The sequence below is a fragment of the Nicotiana attenuata genome, unplaced genomic scaffold (genome assembly GCF_001879085.1).
Source record: "Nicotiana attenuata strain UT unplaced genomic scaffold, NIATTr2, whole genome shotgun sequence".
Lineage (NCBI taxonomy): Eukaryota > Viridiplantae > Streptophyta > Magnoliopsida > Solanales > Solanaceae > Nicotiana > Nicotiana attenuata.
This window is the reverse complement of record NW_017670565.1, coordinates 49,987-55,986: the sequence shown is the minus strand read 5'-3', so window position 1 is coordinate 55,986 and position 6,000 is coordinate 49,987.

Below are 6,000 nucleotides of genomic sequence, written 5' to 3'. Positions count from 1 at the left end.
TCTCAAGGGGGAGGCTCACTTGCCAACATCTTTGACGGCGTTAGTGATAACGTCGGTTTTGACGTTCCTGGCGCCGCTACGGCGGAAGAGAGATCTATGTAGCAGGTGATAGTTGTCTTTCGTATACATCTTTCAGTCTCGGGTGTCGTTCTTCGTTCTTTCGCATAACTATTATGTTGTGCCACAGTGCAAGGATATGTACGGTCATGCCATCTTTCAGCTCCGCGAGGAGCTTTCTTACCGTGAGAAAGAGTGAAACAAGCTTACTTTGATGCTGTAGGAGTCGGAGGCTCATTCTGCCCGAGGAGAGAAAGAATCAGAAGAGCTCCGGGCCGCTTTGGAGAGAGCGTTCCAGGAAAAGGCCGATCTCGCTGCGCAGGTATTTCGTCCTGCTTGTACCCAACCTTTTTACCCATATTTCGATGCAGATTGGCTTACTTTCCTTTTCCAGGTTGAGCAAAATGATTTGCAGATTAGTCGACTGAACACGGAGATTCTCGGGCTGAGGAAGCAAAGCGAGGTAGCGGCTGCGGAACTGGCGTCATCTCATGATCTTCTCGAGGATGCTCGCAAGGAGATCGCTATATTGAACGCGGCCAAGTCTGAGATTGAAAGAAATGTTGCTACTTATCTGGAGGATGCAGCCACGGCGCACAAAATAGCTCGTGACATATCGATGGCAGCTGATCAGAAACTAGCTCGGGTTCTTAAACATGCTAGGGCGGAGGCGAGGAGAAAAACCTTGGAGAAGATTGAGGCCAGGGGCGTCGATCTGTCAGTTGATCTCGGGGAGGCCCGTGAATTGGAGAGAGAGCTGGCGCTTTTAATTGCCCCCGATGAGGATGAAGATAGCGGAGATGAAGAGTAGTCCTTACGTCGTTTTGCTTCCTTTCTTTTTTTTCTTTTGTATGTAATCCCCAGGGGATGGATTTTGTAAAGATGTCTCTTGTAGATATGTTTTTGGCGATGTAAAAGAGGGATTTTTCTTCTTTCCATTTTCTTTTTATTCCTTTGCTCTTTCGACGTTAGCCTTTCGAAATTCGTTCTTCGAGTAATCGGGATCCTTAAATCGGGCCGTGCCCCGGAGTTAAATCGACAGCTTCTATCGGGCTGGTGCCAGTGATACTGAGGATCCCCCGAGGCCCCGTAGTTTCTCGAACTCTGCGGGGCAACGGCATTTGCTCAATCTGGTAAAGGGGGCCCAGAGCGATTATGTCAGTACGTTTCCCTATGAGAGGGTAATGTTAACGCGGCCAGGATTAATTGGCCTTTTGGGTAGGCGGGCAGTTGCTGCTTTGCCCCTATATATTAATTCACTTGCCTTTTCAATGGCGACTCTACTGCTTTGAGGGACTACCTCTTCCATGGAACTTGGTGTTTCATGCTAGTTCTTCCATTGTTTCAACTCAGGATTTTTGTCCAAATCCTCGCCCTTCTCCTCCTATTCCATCGTAGCGATGACTGCTACATCGACGTCCGACTGCCAAGGAGAGGGGAGTTCTTCTTATGCTCTGTATTCGGTCAGTGATTGTGACACACCACCGGTGCCAGGTGAGCGGGCCTCGAGGTGCCTTGCCTCGAGGAGAGCCATGTCGGGGAGGCCTCCCAACATTCTGGGTCACCGGGAGCACGTGTCGAGGATCATCTCATCAGTGGGAAAGGAAAACCTCGAAATGATCAGAAAAGATTGCGGATGGGGGAAAGGAGCAGTATTACAGGTACCTTCTTCCGAGGAGAGCATCATGACATACGTTGAGGGGTTTTTGAGCGTTTACACGCATATTTTCGCATCGGGTCCCCCGGTCGGGTCATGCTTGATTTCTGTCGGGGATATCGAGTTACCTTGGCGCAGGCTCACCCCTCCCTTTGGAAAATAGTGTAGACGACGAGATATTTTGCCGATAAGGCCGGGATTGAGTTTACCCTTAGTCATCTCGTGAGGTTATATCGGCCACTGCGTTATCGAGGTTTGATCACTCTAGAACGTCGATCTACCCGAGCCCATGTCGCCAGTAACGAAGAGGGCGAGGACCGTGGGTGGATGAATCGGTTCGTTCAGATTCAAACAACCGATGTCATCCCTGGAGAATTTTTGCCAATTCCTGAGAAGTGGAACTTCACACGTAAGTGTCTCATCTGAACTATCATCGTTTTGACCGGAGGCGGGCTCCGTAATGACGTCTGTTCGTTCCATATTTGTAGCAACTCACTAGTCGCCAAACGAGGTCCCCGATTTAGCCGAGTGGTCTCGTATGTTGGCAGCTTGCTCGTTTCATGATAAGCGCCGATGGCGAGATCTGTCCAAAGGGAGATGTGAGGCGAAGCATCATGGTAGGTGTCCAATGTCTCTTTTCCTGAAAATGGCGCCTTTCTTTTTGGCTTATTAACTCAACTGCCGCAGGCGTCGGAGATTTTTCCGAAATGAGGCCATGTCCCCCGGTAGAGGAGGGCAGATTGCCAGCCTTGGGATCGAGGATCGATGAAAAATGGAAAGGGCCCCCGGGATACGAAGGGGCTTTCAGTGGGGCGACTCCTTCTCAGCAGTTAAAAGAGGCGATCCGACCGATCAGTTATCTTTGGAGGGTGGTAAGCCATCGGATGTTTGCTCGGCCTTTGGTGAGGCTCAGCGGTTCGGCCTCATGGTGAGTTTTCGATCGCTGCAAGATTATCTCGATCATGCACTCTTCTTTTTTCATTTTGCTTTCTTTCGTAGGCCCTCGACAGGCTCAAATCCGAGCTGCTCTGCTGTGCGGCCCCGCTGAGGGAGGCTTTTGGTAAGGAAAAATCCCTCAAGCTTCTTTGTGCAGAAAAGGAAAGTGAGCTAGTTTTCCTGCGGTGTGAGGTGGACCAGAACCGGAGCCGTGAGAGCTGCCTAGAAAGACAGGTACCCTGCATTCCATTTTGGCTTGCATTCCCCCTTTTATCCCGGCAGATTAATGTTTTGACACTTCAGTTGGAGAACAAGGCGGAGGAGCTGGGACAGCTCTAGGACGAGGTTGGTCGAGCCAAACATGAATTCAACGAGCTGCAGGCGCATGTAAGTACCCATTCTACGGCCAAAGAGAGTGCTTTAACCATGGTTTCTGCTCTTGAGATACAACTACGGACCGTTCGTGCGAATGAGTCGGCACGGGCAAATCTGATCGCAAGGCTTTTGTCCGAGCTCTCGGAGGCAAGGCCGAAGTGGAAAATGCCCGGGCCGAGATAATAATGAGCAGCACCAAGGCGAACCAGAAAATGACAGCCTATTCGAAGAGTGTCGTTGTTGCTAAAGCCAAACTGAGGAGAGCCCTTGATCGCGCTACCAGTAGCAAGGAGCATGCAAAATGCAAATCTCGGAGGGAAACCCTCGAAGAGATTCATGCCAGGGGTTTTGATCTCTCAGAAGAGATCGAGCAAGCCAAGGGGGAGGAGTATGATGCCAAGTTCCTTCTGTCCGATGTTGAAGATGGCAAGGAAGGGACCACCGGGCCATAGTCCCCGAGGGGATTTTTTACTTCCTTCTTTGTTCTTATGTATATAGCTTTCATAGTATGTTGTAAACGGAGCTCGTATTTTACCACTTGTATGCATAAAGGGGAAATCCCGTAATTTGTATCTTCAGTGTTTCTGTTTGTCAAGATTTGAACCAGGTCGATTTGACCTTTGAGCTAGCAAAAATCATTAGATTCGAGAAACGGCCTTGGAGCTTACTAGGCAGGCCCGGGGGCTCTTTCGCGCTCGGTCGATTCGACCTTTAGTGTAAGCTGGCGTTAGAGCTCTTATGCTTTTGATCAACTATTTTGGGTTTAGTCTCCGAGTCGGGTCTCAACTCGAGCTTACTCGCCCCTCAAGCTTTTGTGTTTGCATGGGCGGGCGATAATGGCTCTTACGCCTTCGATCGAAGCGATCTTTTATGTAAGCTAGCGACAATGGCTCTTACGCTCTGCCCTTAGGCATATGTGTGGCCCTGAGGCTCGTTAGGCTGGCGACAATGGCTCTTACGCTTTGCCCTTAGGCATATGTGTGGCCCTGAGGCTCTTTAGGCTGGCGACAATGGCTCTTACGGTTTGCCCTAGGCATATTTGTGGCCCTAAGGCTCGTTAGGTTGGCGGCAATGGCTCTTACACTTTGCCCTTAGGCATATGTATGTAGGCTTTATTTTCCTCTCGTTAAGGACTTTTGTAATGATTTTGCCTGACCCGTCGTCAGTTTGGGAAGAACCTCGATTTCTAGTCGTTAGCGACGATGTTCGAGCACCTCGTAAGGTTTGGCTCGTAGGCTAAGTAGCTCGAAGCCTTATGATATGGAGCTGACATGGTCGAAGCTCATTTTCCTGTTGAGGGTAGCCTGTTTAACCGGTTCTTTTCGAAGTAGATTCTAAGTAATGGCCTATGATTTTGTAGCGACAGTCGGGCGTCCCCGAGTCGCGTTAGTTTAGCTGGTGCAGCCGTATGACCGTAGTCATTTATGTTTGGCCGGAGCCATTTTTTGGTCCCGAGTATAGTAGTTTAGGCGTCTATATCGAGGGTATGCCTTTTTAGGGGTCTTACAAATTCGATATATAGCCTGAACTTCGAGATTGATTTTACGCCTGTAGTAAGGTCTTACAAAACTTTCATCCTTTTGAGGTTTTATAGTTTTTGCTGATACTTGGTACAAGTATGATTCATGCCTTGCTTGAAGTCTTACAGTTTGTGTTGTTGCTTTGTGTAAGTTTTACAAGACCGAGTCTGCCCGCTCAGGGTCATACGGCCTCGGGTATTTTGCTGAATGGCGATTGGCGACAGTCTCCGAGTCATCGAGTTCGTTTTGGCTTGAGGGCCGTTACTCGTGAGCTCGGGATTGCCTCATTGAGGGCTTACGACTTTGGAGATTCCAACCCTGAGGTCGTGCATATGCTGAGTTCTTTGGCGCCAGTCTCCGAGTATTCGGGATGCTTTCTTTTTGGAGATATTTAATGATTTTCGTGCTGCCTCGTTGAGGGCTTATTAGTCTAGAGTTTCGACCCTGGGGTCATGCGGGCGCCGAATTATCGACGTCAGTCTCCGAGTATTTGGGACATTTTCTGATGGAGGAACCATTCTGGCGAAAATGCTGGGTTTTCTTTTGAGCATGAGTCATGTTGGCAAAAAGCATTCTTTGATTATTTGGCACTAGTACATGCGCCTCCGCCATCGGGGGCTCGGCTGTGCGCACACGGTTCATTCGACCGTTTGGTCTGGTACATCATTTTCTCATTGGGACCCTGTTTGGCATTTCTTGGCTCTTCAGAGCGGACGATCTTCCGAAAGGATGTCCTTCGGCGCTCGTGACTGATAGCAAAAGAAGCCTTGAAGACTTGTTCGATTCCCCCTAGGTAGCATATAGGTGTTGCCTCGTTAAAAACCTTGCCGGCAAAACCCTCTTCGGGACAAAAGCTCGGTCGAAGGAAAAGAGTGCAACGGATGCTTTTAAAACCTTAGGGTCTTCGGGCTGGGTGAGTGCTTTTGACTGCTTTGATCGAGTGCCTGTATAAAGGATTAGTATAAAATATGAAATGAAAGGGGAGATGGTTATACCTTATCGTGGGATGCGCTTGGCGACGTTTCGAGGTCTGGTATGCCCCTGTTGTTTGTAATGAGGACTCGGTACGGTCCTCCCCTGTGTTCAATACGGTTTAGCCGAAGATGTAGTTTGATTATCCTTAGGCTCTCTCGAGAGTGGAGATATTGGCGCCGGTGCCACGTCGTGCACCGCAAACATTTCCCTTGCCGCGTGCTGCTCCCCATGGACGGTTTTAATCCCGTCTTTTGTTGGGAATTTCATCATCTGGTGGAGGGTGGACGGTACTTCTCTCATGCAGTGTATCCACGATCATCCGAACAAGGCGTTGTACCTCATGTCTCCTTCAATGACATGGAATTTGACATTTTGGGTCGTGCCGGCCACGCTAACCGGGAGAGTGATCTCTCCTTTTGTTGTTTCGCTTGCCATGTTGAATCCGTTGAGGACCCGAGTGGTGGGCACAACTTGTTCTAT